Below are 27,778 nucleotides of genomic sequence, written 5' to 3'. Positions count from 1 at the left end.
CGCCTCTGTCTTTTTTCCTGCCAACTACTAAGTCTCTTCGACTCGCCACACTTCAGCCCCGTCGTTATGGCTGCCCGCCAGCTCTGGCGAACGCTGGCAACTGACTCCCACAACTTGTGATCAATGTCACAGGATTTCATGTCGCGTTTGCAGATGTCTTTAAAGCGGAGACATGGACGGCCGGTGGGTCTGATACCAGTGGCGAGCTCGCTGTACAATGTGTCTTTGGGGATCCTGCCATCTTCCATGCGGCTCACATGGCCAAGCCATCTCAAGCGCCGCTGACTCAGTAGTGTGTATAAGCTGGGGATGTTGGCCGCCTCGAGGACTTCTGTGTTGGAGATGCGGTCCTGCCACCTGATGCCAAGTATTCTCCGGAGGCAGCGAAGATGGAATGAATTGAGACGTCGCTCTTGGCTCACATACGTTGTCCAGGCCTCGCTGCCATAGAGCAAGGTACTGAGGACACAGGCTTGATACACTCGGACTTTTGTGTTCCGTGTCAGTGCGCCATTTTCCCACACTCTCTTGGCCAGTCTGGACATAGCAGTGGAAGCCTTTCCCATGCGCTTGTTGATTTCTGCATCTAGAGACAGGTTACTGGTGATAGGTGAACTCTTGAACCACTTCCAGAGTGTGGTCGCCAATATTGATGGATGGAGCATTTCTGACGTCCTGCCCCATGATGTTCGTTTTCTTGAGGCTGATGGTTAGGCCAAATTCATTGCAGGCAGCCGCAAACCTGTCGATGAGACTCTGCAGACACTCTTCTGTGTGGGATGTTAAAGCAGCATCGTCAGCAAAGAGGAGTTCCCTGATGAGGACTTTCCGTACTTTGGACTTCACTCTTAGACGGGCAAGGTTGAACAACCTGCCCCCTGATCTTGTGTGGAGGAAAATTCCTTCTTCAGAGGACTTGAACGCATGTGAAAGCAGCAGGGAGAAGAAAATCCCAAAAAGTGTGGGTGCGAGAACACAGCCCTGTTTCACGCCACTCAGGATAGGAAAGAAAAGTTTCCATATTGTGTAATTTCTAGGTAACACTGTTTTCATGTTGGCATCTCGCCTTGTCCTGTGTTCACACACATTGAACACAAGGGGGACCTCTAAGTCCACAGTCCAGACATTGTGACACATTCCACTTCCCAGGAAACAGACTTGTTGAAAAGCAGAGAAGAAAGGATTTGGACTGTGCCTAATTCATATAAAAATGAAGAACTGACAGAGATCACAGCAACTGATATTCTTTTAAAGGTTATTGAAATAAGATGGCAAACAAATGGTCGGCCACCCTTTCCGAAGGCAAAGAGGTCCTTGCCATTTTGAGGTTGTGGCCTCATTTAAATTTCTGCTTGCCCGGGGCCCACAAAAATAATTTGACTATTACCTTTGACTATTGTTTGGCCTCTTCTCCTCCATTGCCCATGAAACTGGTCAGAGTGCGTAGGGCGCAGCTTCCACCTAAAATGGCAACTGCGGATTCTATTTACATCATAGGATTCTGATTTCCATAGTAGAAGGGGCCTATTGTCTGAAATAGGCGAGGGCTTTAGACACCTATTGGTAGGCCCCCTGTTAAAATGGGACTGGACACATCGCTGATGTTAATGGGGTAGTAAGGCTACCCACCACATTTTGAGGCCCTTACTGCCCTGTTAACACCAGTTTAAGGGCACACCTAAACCAACCTGTAGGTCAAAAACACAGATTTTAAATTGCAGTTGAGAATGATTGCTACTGTGAGATGTAATATAAGAATTTATTGAATGAGAGCCTGCTGGTAGCACACATTGGTAAATTACATCAATTCTAGGTTTAGTTGGATGGTTAATCGTGGGGAGCGCACCTGCAATTTCCTAATACACAATGCCACCAGACAAGATTCCCAACAAATAATATATCGTCCATGATCAGATACAATCAATGTTCTCTCTGATTCCCCTTCGCTGTGCCCAGCCCATTTGTTGCACTGAGTGGTCCCATTAAGCTTGTCACATGGCTGTGCATGCACACATCTTAAAGGGACCACTTCTTGTGTGCGGTCTGTTTGTCCCCTGTGCGGTAAGTTCTGGATGGCTGCACAGACGCATGCCCACACAGCTTAGAGGGAACTTTGGACACAATGGCTCGGATTTTGCATTGAAAATAACGGTGAAGCTATCAGTGCTCGCCATGATTATTGAGCAAAATAAGTCAGCTACCTTCTGAATGAGACATTAAACCAAAGCTCTATCTACTCTCTGAGGTAGACATAAAATACCTCATGCACTATTTGAAGAAGAGCAGGCAGTTATCCCCAGTGTCCTGGGCAATATCTATCCCTCAACCAACATCACTAAAACAGATTATCTGGTTATTTATTTCATTGTTGTTTGTGAAAGACACTACATAAATTTGAATCTTTCTCTTAAATACAAAGAGAAGAGGAAAGGAAAATGCCAACATGCCATGCTGTTCCTGGCCTTCAGCCTTGCTATCTCTGATGCTAACTGAAGTGTGCCATCCAATAAGGTCAATGACAGCCTCACCACAGTGGTCAGTGCTTACAGTGAGGCAAGATCTTCTCCTGTGCTGCTTCACTCCCTCTTGTCAGGTGCCTGTATATCCTGGAAGAAGAATGCAAATGGATTAATATGTTGCCTTGAGAAAGTGGCTTTCAATGTGTATGAGACAACTTGCTATAGTTTGTATCATGACAGGTGGAAACAGTAAGTTTGAACAATAGCAGCTTTTGAGGGAGTGAGTGCAAGTAGAAAGGAGATGCAGTGAAGTCTTTTCAGCTGAATAATGAGCAGCCAGGCCAAGTAGGGAAGGGAAAAATTGACGGTACTGAGATAAATGTAGGGTCCTCTTTAGGCTGTGCAGCAAGTATAAGAGATGAAAACAGGAATCTTATCATGGCTCTCTTGGTGAGATCACTAATTTTTCAGTCAGTTCCTAGAGAAGATTTTACTCACATTGACATGTCACGCCACCTGCCATCATTCACCATTTTGTCTTGGTAAAGACTGACCACCTGCCGGTTGGAGGACCTTTCCTTACTGTTGTGAATCTGCTCCACCAGCATCTCTGCGGCTGAATCTGATCACCTTGGGGCCCTGCTCCCCAGACATCTTGCTGCAGCTCCATGGCAGTGCAAACTCTTTTGCATCCCTGCTTCCTTTGCCCCACTATTGGCGGTCATGCCTTCATCCATCTAGGGTCTAAATGCTGGAGCTCACTCCCATCACCTTGCCACCTCTGACTCCTCCGATAAGACCTTTGTTTAAATCTTCTTCTTTTACCAAGCTTTTGGTCATCTGTCCTAATGTCCTCTACTTTAGCTGGGTGTCAATTTTTGTCTGATTACATCCCTGTGAAGTGCCTTGGGACCATTTTGTATACATTAGAGGCACTATATGAATGCAAGTTGTTGTTTGTTGCTGTTCCTCTCAGTTTTGACCACAATTGAAACACCTCCTCTTTCAGCTGCCACTGGCCATCAAGGACTTGCAGCAATGGCTGATTTCTCACCACCTAGTCAGTGAGCTGCCGAACAAAAATTACCCCAAACAAAATAACTTCCAATTGCCCTCCTCCATTTTCCAATTCTGGGCACCACATTTTCGAAAGGCAGTCAAAACCTTGGAGATCATGGATAAAGGATGTCTGTTATGTGGAGAGAGTAGAGAAACTGGGATTGTTCTCCTTAGAGCAGGAAAGCCTAAGGGGTGATTTACTAGAGGAGTCCAAAATTACCTCTGCTGGTGGGATGCACGTGCACTCTTCTGAAGGCTGGTACGTCTTCCCTCACTGGGTGCACGAATACATCAAGTCCTTTCTCCAGAAGAGTAATGAGGCAGATATGCTCCTTTGTTTCAAATGTGTGTCCAATTCTTCCTTGAAACATATAATGGTCTCTGTTTCAACCAGTGGAGAGACTGGAGAAGCTGGGATTCTGCTCCTTAGAGCAGTGATGATTAAGGGGAAATCTGACAGAGGTATTCAAAATTATGAATGGTTTTGATAAAGTTAATAAGAAAATGTTTTTACTGGTAGGAGGGCTGATGACCAGAGGACACAGATTTAAGATAATTTGGAGAAAAGACGAGATGAGGAACACAGTGTGTTGTGATCTGAAATGCTGTGCCTAAGAGGATGGTGGAAGAAGATTCAATAGTAACTTTCAAAGGGAATTTGGATAAACACTTGAAAAGGAAATAGCTGCAGGGAAAGGGCAAGGGAGTGGTACTAATTGGATAACTCTTTCAAAGAGCAGGCACGGGCATGATGGGTCAAATGACCCCCCTCTGCCTGTATGAGTCTATGGGATAGCTTTAACATTGGGCTGTATGCTCTTTGAAAATAGACTTGAAACTGTTGTTGATCTGATATTATGAATATTCAGTGCTGCAATGGATGCAGATTTGAGGCACAGATTTAATTTTGTTCACTGAAATTTAGGTAATAAATAGATAGAAAGAATGGCTAACCAGCAGTCCATGATGGTATTGCTTTAGGGTTGGGTTTAGAAAATTTCCCCTAAAAATTGCTGAAGATGGAATTGGCATCAAGATGTGAGGGGGTGGAGGGCTGGGTGCATTGGTTTGGGCTTCTCCTGCTACACTGTTTCGGCAGAAGTTTGGTGGAAGCTTTATTGATGCAAAGAAATGGGTTTTCTAGTGACAGAGCAGGAGGAGCTCCCAGGAAATTCAACCCCTTGGCATTCTCAGCTTGCTAAAGTGGGACTCCATTAGTTAGTCTTTTTCCCTCACCCTTCAGCTCAACAATTAGTTGCACCATAAATTGCTGTAAGTATGAGCTGATAATGGGTGCAGCAAGGTCAACAAAGCAGCTGGGACCTTGATGAATGACAGGACCAGTAGTCTATCTCCTTACCCAATGAGATTTAAGGATTGAGAAAGAAACAGGATGAAAAGGAAATGGGATGAATTAGCATTAACTCTGCAACAGAAAGAGAATAAACAGGGAAACACAGATTGGATTGAGAGATTAAAAAAGACAAAGGGAAAAAAAAATCAACTCTAAATTTTAAAAAAAGCTCCAGGAACAATTGACTACCTGTAGGAATGAGGCTTCACAGCTTAAACTGTTCGCTCTGTGGGATGGAGAGATTGATTGGCATTGCAGGAATGTAAATCTCGCCATTGAAAGGGTCCATATGCCATCCTTAGTTTTCTTCTGTGAGTTTAATTGATAATTAATGGGCAAATGCAACAATGTCTTGAAACTTACAGTGTTGAGAGCACACTACTATTTTTCCAGGCTAGCAGAGGAGCAGCACAAAGCATCCTTAAGGGGCTAAAATCCGACAAATCCCCAGGACCTGATGGCCAACACCCTAGGGTTCTAAAAGAGATAGCTGCAGAGATAATGGATGCGCTGGCTATGATTTTTCAAAATTTCTTAGATTCTGGAATTGTCCCAGCAGATTGGAAGTTGGCAAGTGTTTCCCTCCTTTCTTGAAAAGCAGTGTGAGAGAAAAAAGCAAACTACAGGCCAGTTAGCCCAACATCAGTCTTTCGGAAAATGCTGGAATCTATTGTTAAGGAAGTCTTAACAATGCACTTAGAAGGGCGGCACAGTGGCGCAGTGGTTAGCACCGCAGCCTCACAGCTCCAGCGACCCGGGTTCAATTCTGGATACTGCCTGTGTGGAGTTTGCAAGTTCTCCCTGTGTCTGCGTGGGTTTTCTCCGGGTGCTCCGGTTTCCTCCCACATGCCAAAAGACTTGCAGGTTGATAGGTAAATTGGCCATTATAAATTGCCCCTAGTATAGGTAGGTGGTAGGGAAATATAGGGACAGGTGGGGATGTGGTAGGAATATGGAATTAGTGTAGGATTAGTGTAAATGGGTGGCTGATGGTCAGCACAGACTCGGTGGGCCGAAGGGCCTGTTTCAGTGCTGTATCTCTAAACTAAACTAAACTAAAAGCATAGTATGATTAGAACAAGTCAACATGGTTTTACTAAAGGGAAATCCTGTTTGCCAAATTTATTAGAGTTTTTTGAGGATGTAACTAGTAGGGTAGATAAAGGGGAACCAGCAGATGTAGTATACCTGGATTTCCAAAAGGCATTTGATAAGATGCCACACAAAAGGTTAATAGGCAAGATAAGGGCTCATGGAGTTGGGGGTAATATATTAGCATGGATAGAGGATTAATTAACAGACAAGAAGCAAAGAGTGGGCATAAATGGGGCATTTTCAAGTTGGCAGGCAGTGAATAGTGGAGTGCTGCAAGGATCAGTGCTGGGGTCTCAGCTATTTACAATCTATATTAATAACTCAGATGAAGAGAATGTATCTAAGTTTGCTGATGATACAAAGGTAGGTGGAAAGGTAAGCTGTTGGGAGGACACAGAGAGGCTGCAAAGAGATATAGACAGGTTAAGTGAGTGGGCAACAAGACGGCAGATGGAGTATAATGTAGGGAAGTGTAAGGTTATTCATTTTCGTCATAAGAAGAGAAAACCAGAATATTTTTTCAAAGGTGTGAAACTTGTAAGTGTTGATGTTCAAAGAGACTTGGGTGTGCTTGTACAAGGAATGCAGAAAGTTAGCATGCAGGTACAGCAAGCAATTAGGAAGGCAAATGGCATGTTGGCCTTTATTGCAAGGGGATTGAAGTACAGGAATAAAAAATTCTTGCTACAATTGTACAGGGTTTTGGTGAGACCACATCTGGAGTACTGTGTGCAGTTTTGGTCTCCACATTTAAGGATATACTTGCATTGGAAGCAGTACAGCGAAGTTTCACTAAGCTGGTCCCTGGGATGAAAGGGATGTCCTATGATGAGAAGCTGAGTAAATAGGGCCTATTCTCTCTGGAGTTTAGAAGAATGAGAGGTGATCTCAATGAAGCACAAGATTCTGAAGTGGCTGGATAGCGTAGACACTGAGAGATTGTTTCTGCTGGTTGGGGAATCTAAAACATGGGGGTACAGTCTCAGAATAAGGGGCCGGTCATTTAGGACTGAGACAAGGAGAAATTACTTCATTCAAAGGGTTGTGAATCTTTGGAATTCTCTACTCCAGAGGGTTGTGGATGTCCCATCGTTGAAGACACTTAAGGCTGGGATAGATAGATTTTTGGTCTCTCAGGGAATCAAGGGAAATGGTGAGCAGGCGGGAAAGTGGAATTGAAGCCTAAGATCAGCCATGGTCGTATTGAATGGCGGAGCAGGCTCAATGGGCCATATGGTCTACTCCTGCTCTTATTTCTTATGTTCTTGTTTAGTTTAGTTTAGTTTAGTGATACAGCACTGAAACAGGCCCTTCGGCCCACCGAATCTGTGCAGACCATCAACCACCCATTTATACTAATCCTACACTAATTCCATATTCCTACCACATCCCCACCTGTCCCTATATTTTCCCTACCTACACTAGGGGCAATTTCTAATGGCCAATTTACCTATCAACCTGCAAGTCTTTTGGCTGTGGGAGGAAACCGGAGCACCCGGAGGAAACCCACGCAGACACAGGGAGAACTTGCAAACTCCACACAGGCAGTACCCGGAATTGAACCCGGGTCGCTGGAGCTGTGAGGCTGCGGTGCTAACCACTGCGCCACTGTGCCGCCCAGCAATTTATGGTGATTTCTATTCTCTTCCTCGCCACAAGTTGCTGGACCATTTATACATTAATGATGACATCTGCATTAAACTCCCCAAATTCTGACCTAGTAATTTTTATGGATAAGAAGGTTGCCACCCCAGAACAACTTGGCAAAGTAACTTTCACTGTAGCTCCATAAAGATATCAATGATCATTTAACAGGGAAAACTGTTGCAAAGGCAAGTGCTTTAATGCAATTAGATAGACTCCCAGATAAATCATAAGTAAAAATACAAAGATGAAGCAGGGGTGAAAACCATACAGGCTCTGAGCTTTAGGAATTTATGGAAATAACAATCAACCAAACACATCTGCAACCACAGTTGTTCACTCTTCATCCCATTTTCTTGTGGCTCCCACATTCTAATAGCTCTGTACAAAAAATAATTTGGGAGGAAGTTGATGCTTTTTGCAAGTCAGCAATTTTAACAAGATATAAAATTCTTACAGCTGGTTAACAATCAGCAGACCACCCCACACCTGGGCTAACCTGTTCCTGGCAATGAAGATGTGTAATAAATGAGAAAATATCATTCAAGTTCACCAGTTACCATTCCTACATACTCTGTGCCAATTTGATGATTTGCCTGGTCATGCAAGCAACTGTAGGTGATTTGAGATTTTAGAAAGCTAAGTAGGATTTACAGTAACTGATCCATATCAAAATCTTCAAATAAATAAAAGAAAAGGAAAACATGCATTTACAGAACATATTCCATGAACTCAGGGTGTCCCAACGTGCTTTACAGCCAATAATGTAATTTTGAAGTGTAGTCACAGTTGTAATATAGAGAATTCTGGCAGCCAATTTGTACACAGCAAGATCCCATAAACAGCAATGTGATAATGGACAGATAATCTGTTTTTGGTGTTGGTTGAGAGACAAATATTAGCCCAGGACATTGGGGAGAACACTCCTGTTCTTCTTCCAAGAATGGCACGGGACCTTTTTTATCCACCCGAGAGGGCAGACAGGACCTTGATTCAACATCTTATCCAAATGACAATGCATTGGGCAATGCAGCACTCACTCAGTACTGCACTGCAATGTCAGCTTAGATTATGTGCGCAAGTTTCTCGAGTGGGACTTGAGCCCACAACCTTGTGTGTCAGACACAAGGGTGCTACCACTGAGCTATGGCATAGTAACTCTCCCTATATAATCAAAGAAATACTCCCACTGGTGGATACAATGCTTGGTGGCAGCTGGAGAAGGTGCACAACATCTGCAATGGAACCTCCAGCCACCAGGTTACTCAATGTCAGAAATTCAATGCAAGATCGCTCCCTTTTCAATTAGTACTTTGCAGATGCGATCTATATGATCCTTTTTGAACGTGGCTCAAATCATTACCAAACTGCCAAGTAAAATACTTCAAATATTTCTTCAAGGTTTATTCTCGGATCGTCAATCATTGCCAATTAACCAAGTTTCCAAGTTTCTGACATATATTAATAATGATCCAGAACATATGACAAAGTAAGTGAAATTCCTTTGTAGCAGTTACAAGGGGAGATGGTGGCATAGTGGTAATGTCACTAGACCAGTAATTCAGAAGCCCAGGGCAGCTCATGGAATTTCAATTCAATTAATTAATAAAAATCTGGAATTGAAAGTAGTCTCAGTAATGGTGCCATGAAACTATCATTGTTTGCTGTAAAACCCCATTTGGCCCTTTAGAGAAGGAAATCTGCTGTCCTCACCTGGTCTAGCCTATGTGTGACTCCAGACCCACAGCAATGTGGTTGACTCTTAACTGCTCCCTAGTAAGCCATTCTGTTCAATGGCAATTAGGGATGGGCAACTAATGCTGGCCTGCCAGTGATGCCCACATCTGATGAAAGAATAAAAATAAGTTAGGTCTGACAGGCTGCCCATTATTTCAAATCACTGTGTTTGTAGAATTATTCAGTTTACACCATAAAATTGAAGTTTTATTTTACCTGCTCCACTTCAGCACAAAATAAAACAAAATAACCATTGCTGGCTGTTATTATTTCACCCACACATTTCTGTAAACTTTCAAATCTGGATTTAGGTATTTGAATTCAGAACACACATTTAGTTGTCACTGAAAAATGACAAAAATGCACATCTAAATTGGTAAACATTGACTTCCCTGGCACACAAAAAGAAATCTGTCTTAACTGTTACTATGTTGGCTTTTTTTTTTAAGAGGTGTCTGAGAAGTGTTACAGATCCACTACATGCAGCAAGGGAGGTACAGATGTTCAATATTTCATATCTGCAAGATTCCTTTCTCTGTCCCTCAGTGGTGTTGCATTTTAATTCTCTAACATCTTACTCTGTGATGGCCTCATAAAACAGTTTAAATGAAAGAACTTGCATTTCTATAGCACTTTTCACAACCTTGGGACATCCTAAAGCACTTTACAGACAATGAAGTACTTTATCGAGGTACAGTCATTCCTCTCCTGTGGAAAACACAGTAGCCAATTTGTACACAGCAAGGGCCCACAACAACAATGAGATTCTAACAATATAGTCTGATTTTCTTAAGAAATGCTGGTTGAGGGGTAAATTGGCTAGGACACTGGGAGAAGTACCTTTGTTCATCTTTGGATAGCAACGTGGCATCTTTTACATCCACCTGCACTCCCTCATTACAACATTGAATTTTCATCTTCTCTGGAGGAGAACTTGAATCCACAACCATCTCACTCATAGGAACAGGACTATCAACTGAACCACGACTGGCACAGCTGTCAGCTTAGTTTATAGAAATGATTACTGCAATCTCCCAAATCGTGCCTCTGTTTATAAGTGTCTGTTTAGTACCGAGGTTACTCATTGCACAGGATGCTGAGCTCGAAACCAACATCACTCTGAATTTAAATAAGGACTGGAAATCTGAGCAAGGACTTGCGAGTAACGGTGCCACATGTTGACTGTAAATCAATGTTGGCAGGGTCATTACAGGCACGGCGAAGGAACATCACTACTTTCAAATGAAACAAGCCAAAAAGAAGACTCCTTCATTATTTCTAATTGAAAGTTGTTGACGGCAGTGCGAAAATGACTTGTCCAAATTAAATTGATAATTATGCTTAGCTGAACTTTGTGGAAGAAAGACAGCTTGAACACCAACAGAATAATTCAAAGCAGCAAGGTGGAGGAGTTTTATAAAACAAACTGCATTGATCATGATGGATAATCAGCAACCAAGGCCGGAAACTTACAATCCATCTTGAGATCCTTCATGGGCCTCAAGGCAGAGCGACAGTTGGGGTGGGGGGGCTTTCCACAAGTCATAACAAGGACTCAAGAAGGTCCCTGAAAAATATTTAAAGGTGAGAAAGCCTGAGCAACATTCCAGCCATCCAGTTGTTTGAAATGGGCACTTAGGGGAGGAACAGAGGGATCAAGGGCTGCAGATACATAGGGGGGTGCTTTTCTGCGGGGGAACACCTGCTTGTTTGACTTAACTTAAGTACAAGGAACGTCAGTTAACACTTACAGTGGACAAATGGGAGAACCCGTGTGAAAATCGACCCCATATTTTTTTAAATAACTAAACTCTCCTGGCTGGATTCCCAGCTTTCACCTGCCATAAATTTCAGCTCAACCAAAACTCTGCCGCTGCTTCCTAACTCCTGTTAGTACAAATCAAGGCAGACTTCTACAATCAAACAATCTACTTCCAGATGTGATTTATCAGAACAGCAAAGAACTGAATAAATCTTTGGTAATTAGAGTGTGGTTAGAGCACAAAAAACAACAATCAAATCAAGCTCTATAAATTAAGCACCATAATAAAGACAAGCAACCTTTCTAATGTGTTGACAGTTTTAAACAATGTGTGGCGATGCTTGTGGAACTGAATTAATCCTTTCTGGTGCTGCTGGGTAATGAAGCTATCTGTTCAGTGTGCAAAGACAAGTGTCTGAAGCTTACTGATCTGTCCTTCCAGCTGGAAACCAATCTTCTTACCTTTTCAGTGGTGCAGCTAAAGACATCTGACAAGTCTCATTTTGTTTTAAAAATGTCAACCTTGACTCAGTGGTATCACTCTCACCTCTAAGTCAGTAAGCTGTGTGTTAAAGTCCTACGCCAGAGAGTTGAGCACAAACTCTAGACTGACACTCCTGTCATCAGTTCTTTGTGTTCTGTTAAGCAACAAATGAGGTACATGGATTCCAGTTCGTTGAAGATCTTTGCAGGGTTTATTAACAGTTAAACTGGTATATACAAGGCAGAGCAAACTATATACAGAATCTTTGTCTAGGGTGTTATAGTTGCAGAGAGAATATGGCTTCTAGTTGCATGACTACATCCTGGTACTTAGCTCGTTAGCATACTGAGTTCTTAAAGGGACATCACTCTTAAAGCGATCAGACAACAACTCCAGTGTGTTGGGTAAGTCCTTTACTTTTAAAAAAAAACAGATTGTGCAACTAGAAACAGCAATGTTACTGATCATTCACTTCACTTATTATCTCCTAGCTAAATAAAAATATGGCATCTCTTTATACCATTGTCATTATGGTTTTCTTCCTGTTGAATATAACCCTGTCTAAAGCTTTCTGAGCACACAGTTGCTCGAACTGTTTGTCAAACAGTGATGAGTGTCCCTTGTCTTTTCACACCTGTTACTTCCTATGGTTGCTTTTACAAGCTGTGGCTCTATTGTAAACAATCTTTGCATGAATGCAGTTATAGCAGCATATTATGTTCTATATTGTCTGCCCTTGTACTGCCACCTGCTGTGATGAAAAACCTATGCTTCAAAAGCAGTATTGAGGGGGAAAGACAGTCTTTCCAAGAACATGATTTAAGCCAAATCTTTTTACAGTACAATACTGTCTCGAATAGAAACAACAGTTAATGTAAAAACATACCGATATTCTTACATAATGCAGTACTGAGAGAGTACTGCACAGTTGGAGGTGCCATTGTTCGGATGAGAGGCTAAACCAAGGGCCAATCGGCCCTTTCAGCTAGACATAAAATATACCATTCAACTATTTTGGAGGGAATTACTCCACTATGTCCTAGCCAAATAATTATCTTTCAGCCACATCATTATGGGAGCTTGCTATGTGTAAATTGACTACTGTGCTTCCTATATTACAGGAGTAACTACACTTCAAAAAAGTTCTTAATTGGCTGTAAACTATGGGATTTCCTGTGGTTGTGAAAGAAGTTATATAAATGCAAAGTCATTCTTTTTTCTTTTTATTGCTGGGGGCCTCAAGTCATGTTTATGTTTGTCTATTTATTGGCTTGTAAAGGTCATCTCTGGGTCATCAGGGATGAGAGGTCCATTTCAAAGAGTGACTGGTGGCAGCAAATATGAGAGAATTTTGTTTATCGTCCCTGTGAAAGTTGCAACTTTGGCACTCCGAATAGCACATCAGGGAGACGAGGTTGAACCATTGTTTAATCAGCTATATACTGCTCAAGAAGATTAAAGTGCCAGTGTGTGCTAGTAAGTTTTCCAAAACACTCCTCACTGGAATTAAGAAACAAATTGAGAAGCTGACCAACAGTTGGAAACAATGGACATGATAACAGGAAATAGGGCACAATTTGATCAGTGCAGGTAATATCCTAACAATGGATTTCATTGCATTCAGGAAAGTAGGAGTCCAGCCCATCTGCAATGCTGACAATCACTTCAAGAAACTTTGCAGGAAATAAGTCCTGAGAATATTCTCAGGAATTGGTCACACTATAAATACTGATCCCCGAGCCATATGTGTAGAATGCAACATGCAGCCAGCGGACCCAAGTTATACTGCTGGCTGCACTTCCCACTCTGTCCAGTATTGAGTGAGTTGACCAGTGCATGTTTAATGTTGCGGAGCTGGGGGGGGGGAGGTGGGGGGGTGGGGGGGGGGAGTGGGTGGAGGCAGGGCAACAGGAAGTGATGGTGCCTGTGCTTGGCTGATCTTGAAATGATTCGAAAGTAAATCTAGAAACATGACTTTGTAGTGGAGGAGTTATACTGCCTTGTGTAAAGCAATAAGCAGACTAACTGCCAGAGATATTCTCTCATTCCAAAGAGATATTGGGGTCATTTCTGAGGCTCCAATCTGGTGTGAGCAGAGCTGACAGTATCTTTGTAGCATCGTAGTGCTGGTCCTGTGACCTGTGTTTTTTTTATTCATTCATTCAGGGATGTGGGCGTCGCTGGCCAGGCCAGCATTTATTGCCCATCCCTAATTGCCCTTGAGAAGGTGGTGGTGAGCTGCCTTCTTGAACCGCTGCAGTCCATGTGGGGTAGGTACACCCACAGTGCTGTTAGGAAGGGAGTTCCAGGATTTTGACCCAGCGACAGTGAAGGAATGGCGATATAATTCCAAGTCAGAATGGTGTGTGACTTGGAGGGGAACTTGCAGATGGTGGTGTTCCCATGTATTTTCTGCCCTTGTCCTTCTAGTTGGTAGAGGTCGTGGGTTTGGAAGGTGCTGTCTAAGGAGCCTTGGTGCATTGCTGCAGTGCATCTTGCAGATGGTACACACTGCTGCCACTGTGCGTTGGGGGTGGAGGGAGTGAAAGTTTGTAGATGGGGTGCCAATCAAGCGGGCTGCTTTGTCCTGGATGGTGTCGAGCTTCTTGAGTGTTGTTGGAGCTGCATCCATCCAGGCAAGTGGAGAGTATTCCATCACACTCCTGACTTGTGCCTTGTAGATTGTGGACAGGCTTTGGGGAGTCAGAAGGTGAGTTACTCGCCTCAGGATTCCTAGCCTCTATCTAACTATCTCTCAAGGCTCAAAATCACTATCTATCTCAATCTTTAGCTCACTGTCTCTACGATTTATAATTTTATCTTTTACTAAAGTTCCCAGTCCATTAACATCACTCCCCTCACGAAGATCTTGCCCTGTCACACTTGTAGTGGGATTTAGCAGAAAAAGTAGACATGAGTAAAGAACGTTGGAATGTCATGAGAAAGTGCCAGCAGATAATTTGTTGATGTTTAATGCTGCTCCGTGATCCTTCCTCTCAAAGAAAAAGAGTATAAATGCAGGCGGAAGTTAAGCATTATGCAGAACAATTTTTGCTTGTGTTTTTACAAGGTAAAGGAATATAGAGAACAGCATTAAACACTAGCAAACAATCGGTGTCTCAATCATGGCACAAAGGTAGCACTCTTGCCTTCGAAGTCAGAAGGTTATATGCAAGTTTCACTCCAGAGACTTAAACACATTGGGCTGGATTTTTCCTGCTCGCTGCCGATCTCAGAGCTGCCGTGATAGGTACATGGAGGGGGTGGAATGCCCGCCCCCGATGTGGTAGAAGGGGTGTGCGTTACAGCCCCGTCAACAGCATCTGGTGCCACCGTGCAGGCGCCAGCGCCATTTTAAAAAGGCTTCAAGCCCTTCAGGTCCATTTACATTTTTAAAGTTACAGTTAGCTAAAAAAAATGTAAAACTTTAGGAGCACTTTTCATCCCCTCTCCCAACCCCCAATGCCTAATCAATCAATAAATTGCCCTCTCCCGCCAAAAAAAGTAAACTTTCGATCCCGAACTTTCCCTCCCGCACTTTATTAACTTTGACCTTCAACCCCTTTTCACTATCCTCTCACCCAATAGCAAGAGTTTTCCCTGCTCCCTCACACGCCCTCGCCCTGAAAACTTTACTCCTCCCCCCTCCCCACCTGTGTGTCACCTCGGATCTCCGAATGGAGATTCGAAAGCATGGGAGTTCAGGCAATAAGCTGGAATATCAGCGTGGAACAGCCGTCGCGATGAGGTAAGTAATTATGCATTGATTAAAATGTCTTTCAATATTTAAATTAAGCTTCTTTCGGAAGCGGCCAGTGGGGGGGGTAGCACCGCCAATAGACCTTGCTGCCGCCGGTAATATGGGTGGGGCCTTCCCGGCACGAAGGCACATGGCAGGTCTCTCCTGGAGATATTTTCTGGGCCCCCCTGCCACGACCCCCGACGTCGGAGGGGCTGGTAAAATCCAGCCCATTCTTTAGTCTGACACTTCAATGCAGGGAGTGCTGCACCATCGGCGCCACTGTTTTTCGGATGAGAAATTAAGTTGAGGCCCTGCCTTTCCTCTGAGGTGGACATACAAGATCTAATGGTGCTGGTCAGAAAAGAGCAAGGGACCTCTTCCCAGTGTCCTGATTATTACTTATCTCTCAACCAACACTAGTAAAACAGATTATCTTGTCATCATCTTGTTGTTGTTTGTGGAGTCTTGCTCTAACATTCCACAGTGAATGCATTTGAATTCTTCATTGGTTGTAAAACACGTTGGGATCCCCTGAGGCTGTGAAAGATGCCGTAAAAATGGAAGTCTTCCTTTCAAACTGCTGTGGTAGGAGAGACGGAGAGAGGATGAATAATTGTTGTGCAATGAGACAAAGAGAATTGATGGGATGGCACGTGTGGCTCCAAAATAAGAGACTTTCTCCGAAATAACTTTTGTTTCTTTTGATAGTGTGTGTGGGTGGGAATGGTTGGTGTGTGACAGATGGAGGTTGGTAGTGGCAGGATCTGAGGTCCAGCCACCAGTTAAATGACAAGGCCCCGCTCTCGGTTTTGAAAGACTTCCCATCCTTGCTGCACAATCATAACAGCTGGCAATGGCTGCTTTAACCCATTGAGCTGAGGTAAAGGTAGAGGGGTTTAACCTTCAACTCCTGCACCAATTCTCCAAAATGGTGCCAGAATCCGAACCATATTAATAACCACTCGTTACCAATCAGGTGCCAGATTGGTTTGCAGCATTTACAAAGAATATATTTTGGTGCTTGCACTATTTTAACTCGAAAAGTTAAATGTTGATTAATTTACACTGGTTATGGAATAATAGATATGAGACAGCAAATGATTTCTAATAATTTAGTCAAGACTTGTGTTCATTTTGTTTTATGAATGTCAAATGAAAAGCTGTTGCGGTTAGGTCAATTGAAAATTTACAAGCAGAGATATACTTTTGTTAGGTAAGGGTGTTAAGGGATTTGGAACAAAGACAGGAAAGTATTCTTAATAATCCTGTTTATCAAGTATTCAGGAATGATAGAGAAGGAAAAAGAGGTGGAGTGCGTCAGTATTGGTTAAGGATAATGTTACAGTTGTAATTAGAAAGGACTGAAGCTATTTGGCTTGAGTTAAGGAACGGATGGAGAGTTGCTACATTGTTATGAGTTTTTTATTCAGCTCCAAAGAGTACAAAGGAGATAAATGAGCAAATTCGTTGTCAAATTTCAATGGCGTGTATCAAAAGTAGAGCAGTAGTAATAGGATCCTGAGTGGCGTGAAACAGGGCTGTGTTCTCGCACCTACACTTTTTGGGATTTTCTTCTCCCTGCTGCTTTCACATGCGTTCAAGTCCTCTGAAGAAGGAATTTTCCTCCACACAAGATCAGGGGGCAGGTTGTTCAACCTTGCCCGTCTAAGAGCGAAGTCCAAAGTACGGAAAGTCCTCATCAGGGAACTCCTCTTTGCTGACGATGCTGCTTTAACATCTCACACTGAAGAGTGTCTGCAGAGTCTCATCGACAGGTTTGCGGCTGCCTGCAATGAATTTGGCCTAACCATCAGCCTCAAGAAAACGAACATCATGGGGCAGGACGTCAGAAATGCTCCATCCATCAATATTGGCGACCACGCTCTGGAAGTGGTTCAAGAGTTCACCTACCTAGGCTCAACTATCACCAGTAACCTGTCTCTAGATGCAGAAATCAACAAGCGCATGGGAAAGGCTTCCACTGCTATGTCCAGACTGGCCAAGAGAGTGTGAGAAAATGGCGCACTGACACGGAACACAAAAGTCCGAGTGTATCAGGCCTGTGTCCTCAGTACCTTGCTCTATGGCAGCGAGGCCGGGACAACGTATGCCAGCCAAGGGCGACGTCGCAATTCATTCCATCTTCGCTGCCTCCGGAGAATACTTGGCATCAGGTGGCAGGACCGTATCTCCAACACAGAAGTCCTCGAGGCGGCCAACATCCCCAGCTTGTACACACTACTGAGTCAGCGGCGCTTGAGATGGCTTGGCCATGTGAGCTGCATGGAAGATGGCAGGATCCCCAAAGACACATTGTACAGCGAGCTCGCCACTGGTATCAGACCCACCGGTCGTCCACATCTCCGCTTTAAAGACGTCTGCAAACGCGACATGAAATCCTGTGATATTGATCACAAGTTGTGGGAGTCAGTTGCCAGCGTTCGCCAGAGCTGGCGGGCAGCCATAAAGACAGGGCTAAAATGTGGCGAGTCGAAGAGACTTAGTAGTTGGCAGGAAAAAAGACAGAGGCGCAAGGGGAGAGCCAACTGTGTAACAGCCCCGACAAACAAATTTCTCTGCAGCACCTGTGGAAGAGCCTGTCACTCTAGAATTGGCCTTTATAGCCACTCCAGGCGCTGCTTCACAAACCACTGACCACCTCCAGGCACGTATCCATTGTCTCTCGAGATAAGGAGGCCCAAAGAATTACCCTAATGGGGAAAGCATACTGCTCAGGGTAGGGAAGAAGGGGAATTTTTGATATATGTATCGAACATTCTTGATTAATGAGAGGAACTTTAACATTGGTGAGTGAGTGGGCTTGGGTGTGGGTGAGTGGGGGGGAAAGTGAAATTAAGGCAAAATGCGAGTGCGTCAGGAAACCGGCTCCAACCCACCATCCTTTCCACAATCCACCCTGTCAAGACCCCTCAGGAACGTATATATTTTAATCAAGTCGCCTCTTACTCTCCTAAACCCCAGCGGATACAAGCCTAGCCTGTCCAACATTTCCTCATAAGACAACCCGCCCAATCCAGGTACTAGTCAAATAAACCTTCTCTGAACTGCTTCCAACGCATTTACATTCTTAAATAAGGAGTCCAATATTGTACACAGTACTCCAGATGTGATCTCACCAATGCCCTGTATAACTGTAGCATAACCTTCCAACTTTTGTATTTAATTCCCCTTGCAATAAACAATGACATATTCTATTAGCTTTCCTAATTACTTGCTGTACCTGCAAACTAACCTTATGCGATTCATGCACTAGGACACCCAGATCCTTCTGCATCTCAGAGTTCTGCAATCTCTCACCATTTAGATAATATGCTTCCTTTTTATTCTTCCTGCCAAAATGGACAATTTCACATTTTCCCACATTATGCTCCATTTGCCCACTCATTTAACCTATCTATATCCCTTTGTAACCTCCTTATGTCCTCTTCACAACTTACTTTCCTACCTATCTTTGTGTTATCAGCAAATTTCACAACCATACCTTCGGTCCCTTCATTCAAGTCATTTATATAAATTGTAAAAAGTTGAGGCCCCAGCACTGATCCCTGTGGCACACCACTCATTACATTTTGCCAACCAGAAAATGACCCATTTTATGACTACTCTCTGTTTTCTGTTAGCTAGCCAATCTTCTATCCATGCCAAAATGTTACCCCCTACACCATGAGTTTTTATTTTCTGTAATAACCTATGATGTGGCACCTTATCAAATGCCTCCTGGAAATCTAAGTACAGTACATCCACCACTTCCCCTTTATCCACAGCATGTTACTTCTTCAAAGAAATCAAATAAATTGGTTAAACATGATTTCCCTTTCACAAAACCATATTGACTCTGCCTGATTACCTTGAATTTTTCTTAATGCCCTGCTATAACGTCTTTAATAATAGCTTCTAACATTTTCCCTAAGACAGATGTTAAGCTAACCGGCCTGTAATTTCCTGCTTTCTGTCTCCCTCCATTTTTGAGTAAAGGAGTTACATTGGCTATTTTCCAATCGAATGGAACCTTTCCCGTATCTAGGGAATTTTGGAAAATTAAACCAACGCACAACTATCTCACTAGTCACTTCTTTTAAGACCCTAGAATCAAGTCCATCAGAACCCAGGGACTTGTCAGCCCGCAGCTCCAACAATTTGTTCAGTACCACTTCCCTGGTGATTGTAATTTTCTTGAGTTCCTCCCTCCCTTCCATTTCCTGATTTACAGCTATTTCTGAGATGTTACTTGTATCCTCTATAGTGAAGACCGATGCAAAATACTATTCAGTTCATCTGTTGTCTCCTTATTTTCCATTATTAATTTCCCAGATTCAATTTCTATAGGACCATCGCTCACTTTGTTAACTCTTTTTTAAAAAAATCTATAGAAACTCTTACTACCTGTTTTTATATTTCTAGCCAGCTTTCTCTCATACTGTAATTTTTCCCTCCTTATTAATCTTTTTAGTCATTCTTTGCTGTTTTTTATATTCTGTCCAATCTTCTGATCTGCCATCTTTGCACAATTATATGCTTTTTCTCTAAGGGACGCCCCGATCCCATTATGAAGCCAGGAGGTCTCACCTTGCAATGTTGCCGCGTGGCAGTGGGCCCCTTCATTGGTTAAATGCCAGAAGAGGCAGGGAGGTGGCCCTTAAGTGGTTTAATTGGCCTTCCAGTGAGCTTCCCATCCTCCACGATTCCCACTGTGGCCAAAAGTGCCCCACAGCAGGACTTTGGGCACATTGCCTCGCCGGGGGTAATTGGTCGGACCCGGCCAGGCAAGGGTAGTCTACTGGGGGGAAGGGGGGGGGGGCGTGTTGGGTGCTGGGGATGGTTGGGGTAGCGGGGGGTGGTCGTCCATCGGGCACCCTGTGTCCAATGAGCAGGGGCCCTCCCCCACCTCCAGGACGATCGGCAGCCGCCTGGTTTTCCCAGGCAGCTTTTCCTGGCTCCAGAACGCCCGCTTGCCATGCGTAAAATCCGCGTGGAGGCAGGCGAAGGCTCTTAAGTGGCCTATGTAAAGGGCGGCGGAGGCAGGAGCAGGTTGGAAAAGCCTCCCGGAGCCTGCTGCTCCATTTTACGCCACCATCCCGCTCGTTGGGGTGGTGTAAAATTCCGGCCGTAATCTCTGTTGTACAATGGCAGAAATGAGGCCTTTTAACAGTTTTTGTATGAGCTGCTTGTTGATGACCTTTCATTAGAACTGTCCTCTCTCCACAGATGCTACCAGACCTACTGAGTATTTCCAGCATTTTCTGTTTTTATTTCAGATTTCCAGCATCCACAGTATTTTGCTCTAACACTAATGAACATTGATGTTCAAACAATGCTTCAATTAACTGGGGTGAAAAAGATATCAACGGGATTGCCAAACTGAGATCAGATATGGTACAGTTTTTTTTTATTTGTTCTTGTGATGTGGGTGACACTGACTGAGAATATCTATTATCAATCCTTAGCAGCTCTGAAGGCATTAAGAGTCAACAATGTAGTGTGGGACTGGAATCACATGGAAGCCAGACTAGGTAGTCTAGGTCCCTCCAATTAAGGGCATGAGTCAACCAGTTGTTTTTTTTTTATGACCATCCAGCAGTTCTCATGGTCATTTTTGTGGTGCAGATTTGACCAGATCTATTGAATTTACTTTCACAGCTTGATGTGGTGGGATTTGAACTCCTGCCCTTTGGGTTACTAGTACCAGTACAGCTTCATTCATCTTCTTAATCTGTCAGCAATATTAATTAGAGCCTGTGCACAGATATTAGTTTAACTGAGTACAGCCCCAAGAGCTGTTCTTCCATAAATTAGTCCAAGAATGAATTTATTGAACATCACTCCATTGCGAATGAAATTGAAAATAACTGAAGAGATGATGAAGGAAAATTAATATTTCTAGTTATTGAACATAGCTCCAGGAAGTATTTTAGTTGGGTTTCCAGTAATTAATTTGAGCAGTGTTCTGGGAGTAATTTATAGGAGAACAATTTGAAGGGGTTAGCCAAGGGAAATTAACATTTTTTTTAAGTCACTTTAGCTCAGTGAGACAATGTCTGTGAGGAACGTTAAAAGTATCTTGCTGTAATTTGGAAAGAATCAGTGGCAAAAAACATTAACAATCACCAGGCCAACCTGGTAGGAATAGCAACCTGTGCCAGAAGAGGCCCAAAAACTAAGTGGTTTTATTGTATTTTTAATTTCCTTGCCAGGTGCCAGATGCATGGGGCTGGATTTTAACAGCTTTTTTTTCCCAAAATACACTTTATTCATAAAAATCTGTAAAAAAATACATTACAAAACAGTTCCAAAAAGCACGAAGTCAAACAATACAAAGACTGTAAAGGAAAGCAGTTTCCTTCAATACAGGAGTGAGTTGCCTCACAAACCTTCCATTTCATTTTAAATGCCATGTACATTTTACAGCAAATATTTTCTGACTACAGTTCAAGGGGTTTTCCATGGATCCAGCCCCTCAGTTCACCTTGGCGGGGGGATCTTACACAGTGGTCTTTCCCCATTGAGCCTTTGCTGTGGCTGCCCCAAACTTTAGCGCGTCCCTCAGCATGTAGTTCTGGAACTTGGAATGTGCCAGTCTGCAACATTCGGTCGTGGACAACTCTTTGCGCCAGAAGACCAGCAAGTTTCGGGCAGACCAAAGGGCATCTTTCACCGAATTGATACTTGTCCAGCAGCAATTGATGTTTATCTCGGTGTGCATCCCTGGGAACAGCCCGTAGAGCACAGACTCCTGTGTTACAAAGCTGCTTGGGATGAACCTCGACAAAAACCACTTCACCTCTTTCCACACCTGTTTTGCAAAGACACATTCCAGAAGGAGGTGGGCAACCGTCTCTTCCCCACCACAGCCACCTCGAGGGCATTGTGCGGAGGGGGTGAGACTCCGAGCGTGCAGGAAGGATCTGATGGGGAGGGTTCTTCTCACCACCAGCCAAGCTACATCTTGGTGATTGTTTGAGAGTTCTGGGGATGAGGCATTCTGCCAAATGATTTTGGCAGTCTGTTCGACAGGATCCACCATCTCCTTTTTCTGTAGGGCCTTGAGGACATTCCGTGTAGACCACTGCCTGATGGATTGGTGGTCAAAGGTGTTTTTCCGCAGAAACCTTTCCACGAAGGATAGGTGGTATGGCACGGTCCAACTGGATGGAGCAACAATGTGAGCACCTCGTATTTGATGACCAGGTTCTTACCCACAATGGAGAGAGATCGCTGCCCCCATATGCTCAGCTTATGGTGTATCCTGGCTACTCGCTCCTTCCAGGTTTTGGTGCAAGCCACGGCCCTTCCGAACCATATCCCCAACACCTTCAGGTAGTCTGACCTGACGGTGAATGGGACAAAGGATCGGTCAGCTCAGTTCCCAAAGAACATGACCTCGCTCTTGCTGTGGTTAACTTTGGCTCCCAAGTCCAGTTCGAACTGGTCGCAGATGCTCATCAGTCTGCAAATGGACAGTGGATCCGAGCAGAAGACGGCGACGTCATCCATGTACAGGGAGGTTTTAACCTGAGTGCCTCCACTGCCTGGGATTGTCATCCCTCTTATGCTTGCATCCTTCCTAATAAACTCAGCAAAGGGTTCAATACAGCAAACAAACAAGGCAGGGGAGAGAGGACAGCCCTGTCTGACTCCAGATTGGATCGGGAAACTTTCTGATTCCCACCCATTGATTGAGACTGCGCTACTGATGTTTGTGTACAGCAGTTTGATCCAATTGCAAATTCCCTCCCCAAACCCCATTTTGGAAAGCACGCCCATCATGTAGGTGTGTGATATCCTGTCAAAAGCCTTCTCCTGGTCCAGGCTGATGAGACAGGTGTCCACTCTCCTGTCCCGTACATAGGTGATCGTATCCCTGAGTAGCGCGAGACTATCAGAGATCTTCCTGCCGGATACAGTGCAGGTCTGGTCAGGGTGAATCACCAACTCCAGAGCAGACTTGACTCAACTGGCTATGACTTTGGACAGAATCTTGTAGTCAACATTAAGCAGTGAGATGGGCCGCCAATTTCTGATTTCTGCCCTCTCCCCCTTCCGCTTGTAGATGAGGGTGATGATGCTTTTCCTCATGGATTCTGATATGCTGCCGGCCAGAAGCATACTCTTATATACTTCCAGCAGGTCTGGGCCGACCCAGTGCCACAGGGCGGAATACAACTCAACCGGTAAGCCAACGCTTCCGGGAATTTTACTTATCTCGAAGGACTTGACGGCCTTTGTCAGCTCATCCAGAGTTAACGGCTTGTCCAGTCTCTCCCTCATGCTGTCATCTAAGACCTCTGTGATAGATGACAGGAAGGACTGGGAGGCTCTGCTGTCTTTGGACTTCGAGTCATACAGCCCAGCACAAAAGGATTTGCTGGTCCTTAGTATGTCGGACTGCGAAGACGTTACCGAGCCATCCTCTTCCTTCAGGCTGCTGATCACAGAGCTCTCTCTGTGTACCTTTTGGAAGAAGTAACGCGAGCACGTCTCATCCTGTTCAATGGAGCAGACTCTGGACCGGAAGATGATCTTAGAGGCCTCCGTGGCAAAGAGCGAGACCTGCTAGCTCTTCATCTCATGGAGGTCCTCCTTGACCTCGATCCCCATCGACTGCAGCCGGAGCAGATTTTGCATACTTTTCTGGAGTCGGGACATTTCCCTCTGTCTCTCTCTCACCCTCTGAACACCTTTGTGGATGAAGAACCTCTTGATGTTCACCTTGATCGCCTCCCACCAGTGGACTGGAGACTGAAAGAGTGGTTTCATGGTTTTCCAACCTTTGTAATCCCTTTTGAGTTCCTCTGCGTTCTCTGGGGTTAGCAGTGTAACATTGAGCTTCCATGACCCCCTGCCTACCCGCTAGTTGTCCTGTAAGTGACAATTGGCCAAAAGAGGCAATGGTCGGAGAAGAACACTGGCTTGACGTCGGTTGATCCGACCGTGACAGCACGGGACACAAACAGGAAGTCAATCCTGGAATGGGCAGACCCGTCCGTTCTTGACCATGTTATCTACACAGTGCTCCATCAGCTGGTTTGCTGAAGACGTCGTGCAGTTTGGCATCTTTCACTGTTTCTATTAGGAATCTGGACGTAGTGTCCAGTTTGCTGTCGTCCCTGCCGGATCATCCAGCTGCATCGATGATACAGTTGAAGTCACCACCTAGAATGACCGGCCTGGAACAGCAGCAGTGGGAGCTGCTGGAAGACGGTTAGCCGCTCGCCGCGTTGAACCGGGGCGTACACATTGATCAACCGGAGCAGAGCATCTGCTACGTAGCATCTGCTACGAGGAGGCGATCGCCCTTAACTTCGGAGTTGGTGAAGTAGCTCTCCGCAGCAGAATACCCAGGCCGGAGGAATGGGAATCATTACCCCTGACCAGATCGATGGCCCATAGGACCACCATCGCAACCATTGCCTGGTGGTGCTGAGGTGTGGTATTCCACACTCCTGCAGAAACAGTAGGTTGGCTTTGTCCTTGGCAAGGTAGTCCACGGTTGAAACACATCGCGTAGTGGATTTAATGCTACGCATGTTGATTGAATTTTAACAGCAGGGGTCGTGGCAGGGGGGTCCGTAAAATTCTGCCGGGAGAGACCCGCCTCGACCCCTGACACCGAGAAGGCCCTGTCACATTTTACTGGCAGCGGCGAGGCCTCGTTGCGGCCCCTGAAGTGGGGCCTTTATTTGCGTTGCAAAAGATATTCAAAGAAATGTAAATAAACCTACCTAGACCAGGTGGCAGTTCCTCGATGATATTCTGACTGGTGGCTGGAAGTTCCCTGTTTGGGGAACCAAGGCAAGACACTGGTGGGGCGGGGGAAGGAGCAGGGAACAGTCTTTTGATTGGTGGGGGGGGGGATGGTGGGAAGGGATTAAGGATACAAGTTAATAAAGTTTGGGGTGGGGGGTGCGGTAAGGTCGGAATCTGCATAAAGGTTTTTTGGGGGAAATGGGCATTTAATAATTTGAATCTTCCATGGGTGTGTGTGTGAGGGGTGTGAAAATGTTACTACATGTGTAACTTTAATTTTGAACGTTTGTTCCTTTCAAAAATGCAAATGCTAGTGAAGGGCTTGAAGCTGTTTAAAAATGATGCCGGTGCCTGCGTGGTGGTGCTGGACGCCATTGCCAGATACAGAGCGCCTGCCCCCTCTATGTCATCGGGGGTGGTCGCTCCGTGCCTTCATTTTTAATGAGCTCCCGCGCGAAATATCACAGGGATTCAGTGGTGGCTGCTGCACGTAGGCGGACCGCCGTGTGTTGTAGTGCGCTAGTAAAATCCAGCCCTTTGTCATTTTCCTCCGCTCTCGCCCATATGTCTCCTGCAATGTGTTAAAATTGGGGTTACAGTGTCACCCAAACAAAATTTCTGCCTTTTTTTCTTGTGATTTTCTTTGAAATAGCAAAGACTAAAATGGAGACTCAGCCTGGAGGCAAACAGCTGATAAATGAAATTACTTTGGTGTCAGGGAAACAACAAAAACAGACATAAATAAAGCACTTTTAACACAGAGAAACCTCCCAAGCATTTCACCAGGAAAATGGACGCAAAACCAAAGAAGAAAAGATTAGGAGGAATGACAAAATGCTTGGTCAAAAAGGTGGGTTTTAAGGAAGGAGAAGAGGAGCCAGAAATGTTTAGGGATGGAATGGCCAAATAGTGGCACCTAGGTGGCTGAAGCATGGCTGCCAAATGGTAGGGTAAAGGATGCATAAGAGTTTGGAATCTGAGAACAGAGAGTTTGGGTTATGGGCTTGGAGGTGATCACAAAGTTAGGGAAGGATGAGGCAATGAAGGAACTTAAAATATGAATATAAATTTGAGATAATATTTAACAAGCCACATGGAGGTAGTGAACGGGGTGTGAGAGACAGTGGAGGCTGACCCCAGGTTTACAGGATGATATTTCCACAGGGCAGATTGTAGATGAGGAAGAGGAGGAGGCCAAGGATGGGTCTGTAGGGACTCTGCAGGTGTTAGTGCAAGGGTAGGATGAGAAGCCATTTCCAAGCATGCTCTTGCTGTGATTGGAAAGGCAAGAGTAAAACAGAGTGAGGGAATTCGCACAAAATTGGCCAATGGAGGAAAGGCATTGGGGAAAGGTTGTGCAGTCAAAGGTGTTGACATTTGCAGAGAGGTTGAAGCGGATGAGAAGGGTAAATGGACCATGGTCACGGTCACAGTCACAAAGATTGTTGTTCCTGACGTTGGTTAGAGCCATTTCAACGCTTTAGGATATAGGAAATGCTGAGCTAAAGCCCATTAATTTACATTTAGAGCAGGGGTCTGCAACCTGCAGCTCTTTAACACCTCATATGCAGCTCCTAACCTTTTCCAGTTGGAAAGCATTACCATAGAAAAAAATTTAAATCAAGGAAATTAAGAGCTGTGTTTTTATTGTGGGGATAAAAGGCTGTTTAAAATGATTCTTTTAAGGAAAACCTTAATCGTATTCTAAATAAATCTGTTCAAGTGGTATAGCTACAGCATGATTATAGATAATGCCTTTGGTTCGAGCAACAGGTCGTATGGTTGTAACCATTATTGATTCTAATCTCGCTGAGAAGATAAATTATTCTGAATGTGCTATTAGAAACTTTTTTTTATCACTAGAATCTATATCCAAAAAATTGCCTTAATTCTAAACATCATTAGTTACAGTTTCTTTTAAAGATGACTTTACTGACAAAATTATAGTGAAATATATTCCATTTATCAAGATCTGATAGAATGCTTTTTGTCTTTGTGTTTTTATTTCAGTTTTTATTTGTAAATTCCTTACTTTTTTATTCAACGTGGGAACGTGCTGTTTTTCCATTAAATGAATATGGTTCACCATATTTACAATTTCTTTTTAAATATGCTTATATATAATTCATGAAAATTGACGCACAAAACCTGAAGATGCATATACTGGAGATATGAAGAGAAAAAAAGACGCAAAAAATGCAGCAATTCAGAGCTAGGGCCATTTTAATTTTGTTTGTTTCTCTATTGATACATAAATTCATATATATTTTATTTATATATGCAAATTATGCATTCTAACAGAGGCACTTGCCAATTTGCCAAGTATTTAGTTTAGAATTGCAGGATTTTCATCTTGCGGTTTCCAATAGTTTTTATTTTAGGCAATTTCTTTTAAAAAGGCTCTTAAGTTAAAAAAGTTGCCAACCGCTGGTCTACTGTGTCATTGCTCCTTTGTAAGACCTTTAGCTTGAACAGTTCATTGCATGTCTTACCTTTTGATTTAGAGGAAAGAATGCTACTATTGAGCCAAACTGACACCTTTCTTAATTCAGAAGTATGCCTGTATATAGTAGTGAGGCACAAATGACAGTGATTTTAACTGCTTACCTCAACATTTGCTTCAGGATAGGAAATAAGTTTTTAAATATATTGTTCCAATATTGAGGTGTTGTTGAGA

This window comes from Heterodontus francisci, chromosome 4 (genome assembly GCF_036365525.1).
Source record: "Heterodontus francisci isolate sHetFra1 chromosome 4, sHetFra1.hap1, whole genome shotgun sequence".
Classification (NCBI taxonomy): domain Eukaryota; kingdom Metazoa; phylum Chordata; class Chondrichthyes; order Heterodontiformes; family Heterodontidae; genus Heterodontus; species Heterodontus francisci.
Note: the sequence above shows the minus strand (reverse complement) of the source record.